We start from the raw sequence: 15,288 nt of genomic DNA, 5'->3' as shown, positions 1-15,288 counted from the left end.
TGTATACAATGCCTGGGCGATAACACAGTGCACGTCTCCGTTCAGTGTATTTCGCATGCATTATCGCCTCCTCGGCGTTCCGCATATAGCAGCGCTGCCGAAGAATAGTACGTCCGCATTTATCTGGTGGGAAGCCGACGATCACTCGCGGCCCTCGGAGGGTCTTCTCTCGCGCGCGCGGCGCTCCCGTGACGAGTCACGTGGTTCTGTCCGGGGCATGCCTTCGCACGCGGCGCCACTCGATCCGCGCCTCGTCTCTCGTGGCTTCACGGCGCCGTCAGCAGCTCAATGTGCGAACCGCGAACGATAAGAGGCCGCGGAGCGAGGAGGTTTTTCCGCTGTGCGCCGATAGGCGTTCCAAGTAGCCAGTGCCCGTGACGTCAGACGCGATTGAGAGGCTTTCGAGAGGTTTATATATGGGGGATTCCCCTCCCCCCTGACAAGGGTGTGCATGTAGGTCTCCTCCTTATCGTATATCCTCGAGCTTTCAATTGCGATTCCCCGCTTCCTTATCGGCTACTTCAGCGGTTCTTTCGCGAGGTGCCGGTTCTCGGGTGTGCCGCGTCAGCACGTTCAGGAGAGGCAGACTTTTGACTGTCCGGGGCCGGTATCAGGCGGAGCGTACTCGTCTGTCGAAAACTTTGCGCCCGCCCCTCCCTTCTTATGGTACGAAGTGTGAAAAGTGCATTTGCAATTATGCTATAATTATAATTGACGGGGCTCAGTACGTATGAGCTAAGATAACCAAGTCGTTATATATAGTGTAAGGATTCCTTTCTTATCATCCATCGTTCGCGACCGGCCTATCCCGGTGATATCGAAGGCAGAGCGCCTCTCGTACAGCTGACGAAGCGCGAAAAAGAACAACACTTGCGATGGGATCGTTACATTTTAATTCCGCATTCTGCGAAGGCGTCAGCATTCTCAAGTATCGCACTCGACATAGGAAGGTGCCTGTGTCAGTGCGCAAGTTTCAGCGATTGATTCATCGATTTGATGACACATTGCGTGACCTATAGAAGCTTCTCGCAACGGCTTGACTAATCATCGCGTCGGCTATACATCTCACGGTAGACACTTCTCGTAGCGATTGCCATTCACTTTGCGTATCGTTATTACGGCGATAAGAATGTATGTGGAGTTCGGTTCTCCGTCCCAGTAGTATATCCATACTTTTGATCTTGACCTTCAGCATGCACTGTTTGTTTTTTGTCTGAATCCGCCATCATAACGACCATTTGCGGTGATGACGCATTTCGACATATCTAGGTGCCGGCTTTTCGTACGTGGATGTAAATGTCCCGTTATTCTGTTCGGCGCTCCAGTGCTAATTATTCCGCGACGTTCAGTCAGTTCTACGAATTCAGTCGCTAGCTTATTTCGCAAATGGAATAATGAATTGCATGGAGAAGGCATGGGAGCTTTCGATCAGGCGTGCACAAGGGCGCGTGTATGAATGGTGAGACAATTCCTTTGTATTCGTTTGATCATGGTGTGTGTGTGTGTGTGTGAATTGCGCAAATAGGTGCTGCTGGTCGGTAAACAAAAGTGAGCAGAAGCGGAGTTCACACCTTTGCACACCTTGTGAGGAGCGCCATTTGAAAGCCGTGCTACACGAGCATGGCATGCACGCAGAATGGTATAGCCTTATCTACTATATAGCAAACGGGAGAACCCCGTTTGACGATACGAATGTACAGAAGAAATGCCAGACATCTCCTGGGAGTTTTATAACGCCTTCTACATAGTATTTACATTCTGCGTTACGGAATGTAAAAACGAGGGGGGAACAACGAAATAAACGAAGAAAGAACGGAGAGTAAGAATGCGAGGTGGGCGAAGGTTCCGAGCCCGCGTGTTTTCTTTTTTCTTATTCATTTATTTGTATATATTTTTATTTTTTCGCTCGCGTAAGCTAATCGTATAGCAACGTATGCCAAGTCCCCTCGTATTGAAAGACACACACACACCGGTGTGCCCTCGAGATCGACCTCGGCATTTCCCCCGAAAGCTGATTCTCTATCTTTCATCTCTGCTTTGCAATTATTCTGCACTCTTTCTTTCTTCTTTCTTTGTCGTTTTATTCTATCCTAGTTGTTTATAATGGCTCTATTGCCGACTTTCCATTTTTCCGCCATGATTTTCCGTATGTCCTTTCATTTTTTCCACAATCGTGTTGCGAAACGAGGCAGGTTGGTTTTTCTACATGATCTATCTATCTATCTATCTATCTATCTATCTATCTATCTATCTATCTATCTATCTATCTATCTATCTATCTATCTATCTATCTATCTATCTATCTATCTATCTATCTATCTATCTATCTATCTATCTATCTATCTAGCCGCCTACGTCTTGGTGCTCTCATGGTTGTTTCGTTAACTTGGTATGTACCAAAATTGCATACTATGACAACAGTATATGACGAACATAAATGATATGTCATGACATGCGCGTCATGTAGGCCATGAAACAGCCGCTTACGCCTTGGTGCTCTCATGGTCGTTTTTTTAACTTGGTAGCTACCAAATTGGCATAGTATGGCAGGAGTTTATGACGAACAGAAGTGATAGCTCATGACATGCGTTTCATGTAGGTCATGACATTGACGCAGCGAAAAATATTAGCACTGAAAAACCACTGAAATGGGTTCGGACGTGGGTACTAAGTGTAGCAAACATTAAGTGATGCTAGTAGAAGTCATAGTCATGAGCATGACTCAACAAAAATGACAATGAGTCAGCGAAAAAAGATTAACACTGAAAAACCAATGGAATGGGTTCGGATGTGGTACTAAGTAAAGGAAAAGGCTAAAGGTTGATGGTCGAATTCATAGTCATGAGCATGACTAAGGCTTTCGCCTTAAGGTCTCTTAGGTGTAGCTAAAGGGACTTCTGAGGACTCATGACATGATGTTATGGTATGCGTGTCATGTAGGTCATGAAAAAGCCGCGTACGTCTTGGTGCTCTCATGGTCGTTTCGTTAACTTCGGTAGGCTCCCCGCACACTTGCTTCGTATAGCATCGATCGACTCCCCCATGGCGTGGATCTGCCGTTTTTTTTTTTTTTTTAATACCCCTTTGTTCCTATTTGTATTTGCGGTGCCTAGCATATTACCCTCATCGCGCTCGTACACTTAGTATGCTGTCTAGGTCAGGTATAGGAATACAAATGTTAGAACTTGGCCTGACGTAGGTATACGCTTTCTTAAAACCACGGGTGGTTTGAGTTCACCTCCACCATGACGTCTCTCATGGAGACGTCGTGTTACTCCGGGATTAGTATATATGAGGGATTGATCTTTCTCACTCACTCACTCACTCACTCACTCACTCACTCACTCACTCACTCACTCACTCACTCACTGCAATCAATCAATCAATCCGATCAATCAATCAATCAGTCAGTCAATCCGTCATCAAATGGATTTTGTTCGCTTGATGTTCCCACTGAACCGTGGCCCTTCGCGAGCAGGATTTCTCGAGAAGGACAGGCCTGTTCAGTGATGAGAAAAGAGCAGCTCCTCGTACGTGAACAAGCGGGCGGCGAGCTAGCGAGAACCGAAAGCGAGAGGGGGCGAGGTCACGCTGGTGGTGACGACTCCAGACACTTGGCTGCTGCGTTGACGAGCGCCATTCCCATTCCGTGATATCATATAGGACGCTGCGTCCGGGGCACACGGACCCCGGTGATAAGCGCCGCGAGTCCCCGGATCACGAGAGAGCGCGGGGAGACGTCCTGAGCGGCCGTTTGCTTCTCCGGGGATGCCGGACGCGTCGTGCCCAGCCTGCGTCGTCTTTGTCGGAGCTCGCGGCAGCACTTTTTGAGCGGCGAGATAAGATAGCGGCAGTCCACCCCAGCAGCAGCGGCTGTCCCCGCTGATAGCGGCGCCGCTTCGCTTCGAGGGATGCCCTCTCTCTCTCTCAGCAACGCGACCGCGCCGCTTGCAACCGGCGTTCTTTTTCTCTTTTTCTTTTATTTTCGCGCTGACGTCGTCGCGGTTGTGCGTAAGATGCCGGCCACTCCACGCTGAATGAGACCGATAGGGCGTGTGGAGTGTGGGCGTGAGTTTGGGTTACACGCTTAGAGGAAAATCCCCCGACGGATGGATCGATCGCGCTGCAGGTCTTTCGCGTTTGAAGCGAAGCGTTTGTCGTCAAGAAACTGGAGCTTGTGCGCGGGAGACCTCGGAGAACTGCGTGTTTCGGCGGCATCCGAGAGCTGTGAAAGCGACTCTTAACGGCTTCCCTATAGCGAGTTGGCTGCTTAGAAAATGCGTTTCCCCGTCACCTCTTCGTCTCCTTTTATTTATTATAATTTTTTGTCGTTTTGCGGCACGGCCTATAAGCTCACTAATACTGTAGCGCGGTGAGGCAATACCGCAAGCTGCTTTGAGAGCGGACCTTGAAGTTGTTGGAATTTGCTGTCAGTTTCGTTCGTCGTTTCGTGGCTCTTTTTGCGCATTCTAGGCCACGTAGGGATTCCTGTAAAATCTTTGTCTCGTTTGTGTGGCGAAGCTGGAGTCGCGCACAAAGCGCTCCTTGCTCTTACCGAGCGAAAGGTGTACGTGATACACTCAGCCCCCCCACCCACCACATACACACACGCTTTTTTTTCTTCTCCCTTTTAACGATATACAAGTTTAAAAGAACGCGAATCCTTGCAGCGGTAGAGCCCGGAGTTTAACGCGAACTACAGCATAAAACGGGGAGGACGAGATCACCGCGCATTTTGCGACGCTGCTTATAGGTCAGTGCCTCCCAAAACTCTGGTAACCCCGCGATCCACCAAACACATAAAACATCGTTTCGCGACTGTAACCTTCCCCCGAACCTCCCGCTCTCGATCCACTTAATTTTTGCGATGTCACGACTTCGATTCACGAAGAGTTATCCGACGCTTTAGGACCCGTGTTCACAAAAACGATATTACGCCCGAACAGTTCGTACACGGTAGCGGCTAATCCTAAGCGTGATGTTGGGCATATCATTACCGACAACGGAGGGTGGCCTGTAAACTGGAAGCAGCTCTACCGGGTGTGCAAGATTAAGCGTTACGGAATTTTTTAAAATCGCCTGTGGCACGTAGCATAATTCTTATCGTTGAGCTGTGTTATTCGATAAGGCGGACATTAGTGGCACGAGAAATCGAGACAGATACTGAACTAATTAAAAAAATTACTAATTAACTTCTTAGTTAATTTCTTTACGACACATATTGCAATTTACGAATTGTAGCCGGTGAGCTTGGCCGGCGTATCCACTTGGAATTAATTTCCAGAATGACACCAGTTTGGAGATATGCGCCGTCAAACTCGTCGTAAAAATGCACTGTTGTTCCACTTACTTTTTAACCAGAATGCTGTTTTATACATTGAAGCACAAAAGTATCTGGAACGCCCATGTATTTCGTCCCACAGTTTGGGAAATAATATCTCGAAACTGGTGTCATCCTGGAAATTCAATTCAAGTGGATGCGTCTTCCAAGAACTCGCCGGCTAAAATTCATAAATTGCAATATGTGTCGTAAAGCAATTAACTAATAAGTTCATCAGTCAATTTTTGTTAATTAGTTTAACATGTGTCTCGATTTCTCGTGCTACTAATGTCCGCCTTTTCGAATAACCCAGCTCAACGATAAGAATTATGCTACCTGCCACAGGCGATCTTGAAAAATTCCGTAAAGCTTCATTTTGAACGCCCGGTATAACGAACGAAAAGAGCTTTGTGAATTCAGCGACAGTTTCGCTTGACATCATTTGTCAAGGATGAATGAACAACGTTGGCTGGAAAAGATTGCGAAATAAGAAAATGACTTCAAGAATTGCGGTTCTTGATTAGTTTAGTCGCCGTATTTGTTTCCTAAGGAATCCTGACTCTCTTGTTCTGAAAGGGCAAAGCTCGGGCAGCGCCGTCGTTTGAAGAGCAAGAGAAAACTTCCCTTTTTAAATATTTAGAAAGTCTGCTTCGGTCAACTTGGTAATACACATATTGAGAGCTGACGCAAGCGACCCATTATATGCGCAGGACATTGACTCGGTTCGAGTTATTTTGCGCATATTATTCTGTCCCGCAAACGCTATAGCTTATGCGGTCGGCTTCTACTGTAGAAAAGTTTACACTGCTATTTACGACATTCTCCGTGACACAAAAAATGTTAGCTTGACGAAATTGCCGACTTTCTATAGTTCTCAAAATTACTCACCATTTTCCTAATCGTTATAAGCTCCGCATAGCTTTTGTATCTTTTATTGTTTTATCCTGCCGACTATATGTTTTGGCCAACCCGCATGTAGTGTAAGGGCTATTGCTCGTGATCAAACAAGCAAACAAACAGACAAACACACAAATTAAGATTCAGGGCTTTTGGTAACAGTCAGCCACCTATCGGTTCTTGAAGAAGCCTCCGTGAACTTTAGCATCACCTTTATCGCAAATTGCGTTATAGAACAGACGGGATTTGTGATTTTCAGTTCTTTAATACCATGTTTGTTTTCTTTTTTATTGTATCGTGAAGTGGATTCTGCAGCAACGCCTGTCGTATCTGCTGCCCCCTATAGCAACAAATTTGATGAACCAGTTAAACATTTTTTTCCGGATTCAAAAAGGAACCAGAAATACCAATATATAGGATACATGGTGTACAATGTAAACTTTTTTTTTTCTACTGTCCTTTTTATTTTTTTTTATTATTACTATTTTTTTTTTTTTTTCACAGTGCGAAGCTGCTGTACAAAATGCTGTACAAAGTGCCGCGCACTTGTTACGACTGATGCTGCTTATTTCGAGCCTGAAAAAAAAAAGAAAAGAAAGAAAAACGTTACCGATAAATAAATATAAATAAATAAAAAACCGCCTGCTGATGTTGCCTGAGAAATAAAATTTAAAAAAGAAAGCCCGCGAGGCGCTATCTAACAGACTGAAATATTCAGCGGCCTTGTATGCCTATGTCTGTCCGTACGTATACGCTCGCTCTGTAAAGCTTTAATTAACCGAAAGGTCGACGAGATCGTCCGCCTTTCCTTCTTTCTTTTTCCATTGCCCCTCTCCCGATTTCTTGTACCGTTTTTTCGCGGTGGCTGCTCGCAAATTGAAAACATATTGAAGTAGCTGCGGCGTAAGTGCGTCCTCCTCTATACAGCGCAACAGGGAGACACGGTCAATCCATCCCGCGCCGCTACTTCACCCCGCGAACCTTAACCTTCAAAAGCCGGCGCGACGGAGAAGCTAGCAAAAGCAGCAGCGCGCAACTCGGCGTGCGGACGGCGCCATATTAAAGCCTCCCACGTCGCGTCGTCGCCCAGCGATGTCCGATGGTGTGGCGAAAGCTCCTATTGCGCTGCCCGTCTCTCCACTGTGCGTGGGCCGGTCGTAATGAAGGTCGCGGGTTCATCAAAAGTGGACAAGCACCGCGTCGATCCGCTCGTTTCGCCCCCTCCCCCACCGTTAGCCTCGCGTCGTCGCGCTGTAGTCGACGGAAAGAGAGATGAGCGGGAAGGTAGGGAGGGGGTCAACCGGGCGAGCGTCCGGCTTCCTACCGTACGCAGGGGAATAGAAAGAGGAAGAGAGTGCACGCAGAGAGTGAATGCGGGAGGTTCCGCAATATAAACAGTCACTGAGACCGGCGCACATCAAGATGGCACACGTATGCTTTTCTGCGTCAGTGCCAGATTTTTATGGTCCGAGAGTTTTCGTCTCGGACAACGTTCTGGTGTGGTCTGTCATTAAGTGTTCTGTTAGTGTGTGTGTGTGTAACCCCCGACTGCTGGCGATTCTAAGTGATTCTATGACGCGTACGGAAATTTCACTTCACGGGCGTCTTTTCTTTCTTCTTCTTTTTTTTTTTTTTTTTTTTTTAAATTCCGTTCCCCATCGTAGTGCAGCCAGCGCAACCGGCAGTCGAGCCCGGCCTTGCACCTCGTTTGAAAATTCTGAGCTAAGTTTCGTGCACGATCAGCCGGTTATGTTAGCGAAGAGAGCGAATTAAAAAAAAAAAAAATGTTGATTGTCGTCATCGCCGTGCACTTCCTCGAATTTCTGGATACATTGTTCTTTCGGTTGGTATCGTGGAAGCCAACGCTTATGAATACGTACAAGCCTCATTGTAAGTATTTATCAATGCGAAAAAGACAAAACGCATGTGTGCGACGAAGACGAACAAGCCGGGAGGTCGGAAAGGGACTGACGTAAACAGCTACAGAAGCATTCAGCCACACCTTTTCCTGACGACAAAGCGTGCGCGCACGTTGATTTTGTGTACTTTCAGTTTTTCAAGCGAAGGGTTTCATGCGAACCCGCCCGGCTGCTGGGTGCTGCCGCTGCCCTGCCGCATAGCTTACAATATATATATATATATATATATATATATATATATATATATATATATATATATATATGTGTGTGTGTGTGTGTGTGTGTGTGTGTGTGTGTGTGTGTGTGTGTGTGTGCTTCACATAGGTTCTAAGGTGTACGTTGTATCTGCATATATTTCTGTTACTCTGCGCGTGTGCGCCATTTAACTCCTCTGGCGCCCCCTATCTCGCAATCCGAATATAGCTCTCACGTGATTCGTATACCGGTGCAAACCTGAATAATGACAGCTCACGTTTATTCATCGCGAGCTTCTATACGCGAAGACACAGCACGTTGTCGTAGTGGATACGTACACAGGTGCCTTCTAGTGTGTCGGCTGCTGTGGGAGGTCTGTCGGCGACCCGGCCTGTCGATCGAGTTTCTCGGATCACGTACATGTGTTCGTGCGTAAGCAGGTGTCGGTATATGAGTGCGTGTGTTTGTGTGTGGAGAAGGAATGACGCAGACCTTTCCCATTCCTACTCATCAATCCGGATCGCTTGAAGGCAAGTTTATTGCGCGCATGCCTGCTTATCGTTTTACCTTTAGACAGCTGCATCGCCTGCTTTCGGGAAAAAAAAAAATATCGCGACCGTGAGGCTTTATTCTGTAGTGGCCATCGCTCTTCCCAAGTCCAGAACGAGAGGCAGCTTCCCCGTTCGCGTGGACGTTGCAAGCTTATCGTAGCGTCTTATACGAGCTTTTATAGCGCGCTGCCAAAAAAAGCAGAGTCGCCGTGCCTGATAAAACGGAAGGCCATCGACAATTTCGTCAACCGGCGCTCCTCCTATCTTTCAGCCCATTATGTGCGCGGGGCAAGTTTTTCTCGCACCCTGCCAAAGCTATAGCGGTATATACGACTTGCCGCACGCTTTGCGGAGGTTGCAGTCTTTCATCATGCTGACGCAATGCATGCATGGCGCGGAGTCGCCGAGAAGATAAAAAACGAGAAAGCATAGGGCCTTCAACGCGCATCGTCCGACGGCGGCTTCTATATCTCTTGGGGCTACTCGCGCTTCCGAGAAGCCCTTGGGCTCAACCCTCTGCACGCTAAGCAGTGACGCGTTGGCGTCCCTTCGAGACGCTGCAGAGTCAGCGCCAGCGGTTACGGTTCGCGAATGGTTACGAGGCCTAATCGTGTCCGCGGCCTTTATGACCCGAACACCACCCCGTGTAGCGTCGGTCATAATCCTATACGCTGTTATACACCTGTATGCGCAGTCCCGCTCGTCGGCTCCGCGCGTGAGCTATAGACAATGACGCTAAACTGTATATATGAATAAACGGCAAGACAGGAACGAACGTCAACTCGCTACTAAAACCTTATTCAGAGCGGCACAGTTCACTCTTTCGAACGAACGTGCACCCGTGAGCAAAAGTATACGGACCAGAGGGTCGCCTAAAAAACTGGATTTCTTCGTAATTAACATGCATAAACTGAAATAGACGAGTACACTAGAAAGTTCGCAATGACAAGTTTGGACCGCAGTCCACAATTTCAAGTTGCATTCACAGTCAAAAATAGGCTTTATCGCGCAATCCCTGGTCCGTATACTTTTGCTCACGGGTGTACGTGTCATCGTGCGGAAACACATCTGCGCGCCGAAATTAAGACCAGTGGCCGAATTCCCAAATATTTTCGTTCGGTAGTGCTCTTTGCTATTGGCTGGCCGCGCCTTCGCTAATAATATGTCCAGTGTCAGGATTGGCTGGAATGCTGTCTTATACGAACAATTTTAGTGGTGGAGCTCTTCGTGAACAGCGCGTGCCCAGAAAACAGAGGACGTGAGGTGGCTAAATAAATGCACGATTCTATGACATAAAATAGAAGAATTGACGTTGTTGAAGCGGCGGAAAAGGGTTATGCGCCGCGTACGAAGCCGTATAGTCACCTCTGCTGCACAAAAGGTGCGCGTGTAAATACCGACGCTGTCAACTGCTCCGCGCGTATAGCCGGCGCTTGCTGTATATGCATATATGCAGTGGGGGCGTCGAACCTCTCCAGCTGACGACAGCAGAAGCGGCTGTAACTACAGAGAGAGACGAAACAGTCGGACGAAAGACGTTTTTGCGCGCACGAACCCGCTCCGTGTCCTGTAGGTTGACGTTGGCACGCTCCCAACCACAATGCAAGGGACATTTGTTAACTTCGAAGGGGCAGCCGATATATAGTTACGACGCCATATACCCGGCGCGGTGTCCTCTGCGACCATGTCGTTCCGTTGCACGAGGTCGCGGGCTTAACACCCAGCCGCAGCATTAGGCCGGGTTGCAGAAGCGTTCTTTTAGCTGGATGAAAGAACGCCATCCGGTCCGATTTGATTCGGAGCGCTCGACTATACGGCGGCCTTCGCATTGACTATGCTGTGCAGCTTCGAGAGATGGAGCCCCTGTCTTTAATTATATATAAATCACACGTATGTCCCTTGGATGCTCGTCGTCAGTCATCGACTACGGCGAGCATGCATATATAGTCAGATTATTTATTTAAATATCTCCAGGACATATCGTGCGTTACAGAAGTGTGGACATTAAATAACACAAACACAAATATCAGAGAGAGAAGAGAGAGAGAGATACAAGCTTTAATGATATGCTAGATATTTTAACCTGGCTGTTCGCCTGACATCATACTCCAGGAGCTGGGTGATGGACAAATATCAGATCACAACATCATCTTCGAGCGTATGTTTAAGGTCAGTCGGATCTGTAATACGCTGAGCAGAGAAGATGAAGAAACGTATGGAGCGGGAATAACTTGAAGTTTGGTGAATGCGTTAAAAGAAAGAGGGCGCTGTTTCCTGCCCATCTAGAAAGGCGAAGCGGTGAAAGTGTAATATGAGAGAGAGAGAGAGAGAGAGAGAGAGAGAGGACGGGTCACGTGAACAGATCCGCGTGCAAAGACAACCTCACAGGCAGCTTCTGAACATGCCTGCCTCTTGAACTTTCACTGTGACTTTCAACTGTCACTGTCAACTCCGACAGTAGTAACAATTAGTGACACGAAGGCATGCGCGCACGAACAGCCGAACCCTTCGCGGTGACAGCGCTCGTGTACAGGTCTTGTCAAAAGAAACGCAGCCGCTGCGCGCCCGACTCGGGCACGTCAGGTCGGCCGGCTGCTGCATGGGCATCGCTGGACGTTCACGGAGAGGTACGTGAACTCTCGATCTCTCCCTTCAGAGCTACCAGGGGTTCTGAACAACGCTGGAGCTCTAAGTGGCTTGCTTTCTTTTGACTGTACGCGCACTTCTGCAATACAAGATAGTTAAGCCAAACCACCAATGTGAATGAAAGTGCACACACCGAATCGTTATTGATTGATCCGCACATCTTTCGTTATGTTTATCGAAAGACGAAGCTTTTTTAGGTACTGACATATTTTCAACTTTTTAATGTCTTTCTCTCTTTTCTTTTTTGTTCAATGAAGGGCCTAAATATCTAAACCGCAAAAGAAGAGAGATCGACAGAGAGAGACAGAGATGACTTCAGATGTACATCGTCTAAGCGCTGGTCCTATAGAATCTGAGCATCTCCCACCTTCTGCGTCGTGAAGCCAGGACACAGTAATCTCCTGGAAATCGGAACCAAAACTGGCTGTATAAAAGTTATTGTATTAAATTATATAGAGTGAACTGAGACTTGTCAGTATTTTCCCTATGGTTTGGAGGTCCCAGTTCATCATTAGCGCAAAAAGAAAGAAAGAAAGAAAGAAAGAAAGAGCCGAAATGTAATGTCAGTACTGGCTTGTTTAATGGCGAGGTCGTTGCCTCCGTGTTGTTTTTGAGTTGATGAAGTTTTTTCATTCCCAGGCGGGGGCTAGCTAGCTGGTCCAGAAAAAAAAAAAAAATCACCGGAAAGTAGTGTTATGAGTTGCTTTCAGTGATCGGCGGGCCGGCCGGCCTCCAGCGAGAGGCTGGGTAACTTCACCGCTTGTCAGCGGCAGCGCATCGCGCTAAGCTCTTTTTTTTTTTTTTTTTTCATTTCCGTCACAGCTGCATCGGGTCTCCGAAGTGTTTTATGGACGTTCAGTTCGTTATACGAGTTCCTCGACCTTCTCAGGTTTGTGATGGGCGCGCAAGTCCGTTGCTTTCTATAGGCGTGGATCGCGAGGTTTCTGTCAACGCCGGTGTTATACAGGGAAACTATATACTGTATATCATAAAACGCGCGGTCCCTGGAGGCAGCATTTCGTGACGATGCGTTTTGATTCCTCTTCTTGGCATTACGAGTCGTCGATACCGGCGATAACAGCCGAACAAATGACGACAAGAATGGAAAATGAAGTGGATCGTGGCAAATTACGGTCACCGTGGACCGAATTCACAAAGCTTTTCATTCGCAAGGGTTATTTGCCACTGGCCGGTTGTATTCGCTAGCGATATGTCTAGCGCCAGGATTGGCTGGAATTTTGTCTTGCGAACAGTTCTGGTGTCAGAGGTTTTTTCTGCTTTTTTTTTTTTTTTTCCTGTCAGTGTGGACACAGGAGCCGTAATTATTAATGTCGTTGTCGCTTGGATAACCCACTGGGCCCGGCGCATGATAAGAACAGAATAATGGAAGGCAGTGGAACGTTGCAAAACACGCACCCCGTTTCGTTCATTCATTTCAGTCGTTTTACGCGGAAAGCAAGTCGCTCACGGGCGGCTCAGCATTGACGGCGCCATACGGATGCGCAGGAGTTCCGCGGTTTCGACAGTTCGCCTCAGTAGCCCAATGCCGTAACACGCATTGCTCCACGGATGAAGGAAATATACTTAGCATTGCGTCACGCAGCCAGGAATCGCAAGTCAACTGTCCGTGATGCCACGCCCTTCGCGTTATCGCTCTCAAAAAGTCGGCCCGCCACGTGACCCTATTCTCGGCGGACTCGGTCGGCCCAGTGGGCTTGGTTCGCGGTAGGTTAGGTTGTTGCGCAAGCCGCACGTTGCTGTCCCACCCGTTGTATTTGCGGAAGAGCGTATGCTAGATGAGCGCGGCGGTTGAAGACACTGAAACTTGGCGCATCATGCCGACACCACCTAGATAGCACAAGGCCTGTTCACTTCTATCCATGACGTCATGCTACCTGGCTCCTGACTGCCATAGAATCTAATCGGGATGCTCGCGAGTAAGCAGCGCTGATTTCGACGTCACCGCTTTCGTCACGCCAGCCTTGGCAATGGAAATTTCGAGCCAGGTATAGCATGTTAGGCCTATAGATGGCTTGCACTGACTTCATTGTAGCCGCCATGTTGGTGCACCGACACGATGATAAGCTGGGTCCGTAACGTCACGTGAAAGCTTTCAATAAGATGGATTGGACTGAAGTGCTCGTAGTCGCCATGTTGGTGCCATGACACGGTGATAAGGTGGGTGCGTGACGTCACGTGAAAGCTATCAATAACTTCAAGAGACAGGAAGAGAACGGTGTGCATCAGAGAGAAAACAAGGATAGCCGATATTCTAGTTGGCAATAAGAGAAAAAATGGAGCTGGGCAGGCCATGTAATTGCGCAGGATGGATAACCGGTGGACCATTAGAGTTACAGAATGGATATCAAGTGAAGGGAAGCGCGGTCGAGGACGGAAGAAAACTAGGTATGGTGATGAAATTAAGAAATTCGCAGGCTCAAGTTGGAATCAGCTAGCGCAAGACAGGGATAATTGGAGATCGCAGGGAGAGGCCTGCGTCCTGCAGTGGACATAAATATAGGCTGATGATGATGATGATGATGATGATGATGATGATAGCATGCATGATGTCATGGTTCGGAATGAACATGCCTCGTGCTTTCTAGGTGGTGTTGATCGTGCGCGATCACCGTCTTTCTGGGGTTTTACGTGCCAAAACCAGTTCTGATTATGAGGCACGCCGTAGTGGAGGGCTCCGGATTAATTTTGACCACCTGGGGTTCTTTAACGTGCACTACAACGCAAGCACACGGGCGTTTTGCATTTCGCCTCCATCGAAATGCGGCCGCCGCGGCCGGGATTCGATCCCGCGATCTCGTGCTCAGCAGCGCAACGCCTTAGCTGACTGAGCCACCCCGGCGGGGTGCGCGATCACCGTGTTGTTCCCATTTTTCTTTGCTCAACTTCTGTTACGTAATGCAACCTTCTGGTTATTTCCTTCCTCCATTGTGTGTACACCGCTAGCAGTAAGCGCAGGTAGGGCAAACGAGACCCCAGTCGCCTTGCCGACCCCCTGTGCATGCCGTCGTGATGGTTTTGAGCGATACGGGGCCAGCTCTCAATGGCCGCCCCCGCGAGAGTTCACGTCCGGTTCTGCACGCCTCTGCGGCGCGAGCGATATGAGAGCACGGCATGCTCGCCATACGTCGTCGCAATAAGCGCGCCAGCCTGGTTGCTTTTTATAGACTAGGCCTCGCTATCCAGGCCTGCCCATTCCCAGAACCGCGCGTACGCGAAAACGTGAAACATAGTAACTGTAGCTCAGCAGCAGATTGGGACGCTCTCGGTCGCGTGTTTATGGCTGGAGTGCGCGTGTTTTGAAAACAAAATTTGTATCTGTTAGAAAGCTTTTCTACGGGCTTTCGTATTAACACTTGGCTGTAATAAGTGCCGCTATACTAATTAGGTGGTGTTCTTAAGAGATAACCGTACTGTACGTATACTAGAACAAGACGGCGCCTGTACGGATAGCGCGCGCAGGAGGCACTACCGGTGCGTGTAGATTGGAGTGTGCCACCAGCAACAGCGGTTCTCTTCCGCCCTATAACCTCACGCGATTCAAACAAAAACGTCTCGGCAGATCCACGGTGCCACAGAAACGTGGGACGGCTACCTGCTCGCTGTGTCCGCCTCGTATATTGATGCGCACTGTATATAGGTAGGTATACACGGCGATTTCTCATATGTTAACCATGCAACGACTTGAAACGTGGTCAATCACGAGCATCGCGCCAATGAAGCCAAACTGTGCCCCGCGCGC

General features: G+C 48.3%; 1 protein-coding gene across 9 annotated transcripts in view; it reads left to right on the top strand.

Moving 5' to 3' along the window:
* Positions 1 to 15,288, top strand: part of LOC119442948 (histone deacetylase 4) — a 287,827-nt gene that overhangs the window by 148,714 nt on the left and 123,825 nt on the right. The gene's annotated exons all lie outside the window — the stretch shown is intronic.

The sequence above is a fragment of the Dermacentor silvarum genome, chromosome 2 (genome assembly GCF_013339745.2).
Source record: "Dermacentor silvarum isolate Dsil-2018 chromosome 2, BIME_Dsil_1.4, whole genome shotgun sequence".
In the NCBI taxonomy this organism is placed as follows: Eukaryota; Metazoa; Arthropoda; class Arachnida; order Ixodida; family Ixodidae; genus Dermacentor; species Dermacentor silvarum.
The sequence above is the reverse complement of the archived record's forward strand: the minus strand, read 5'-3'. Positions and strand labels throughout refer to the sequence as shown.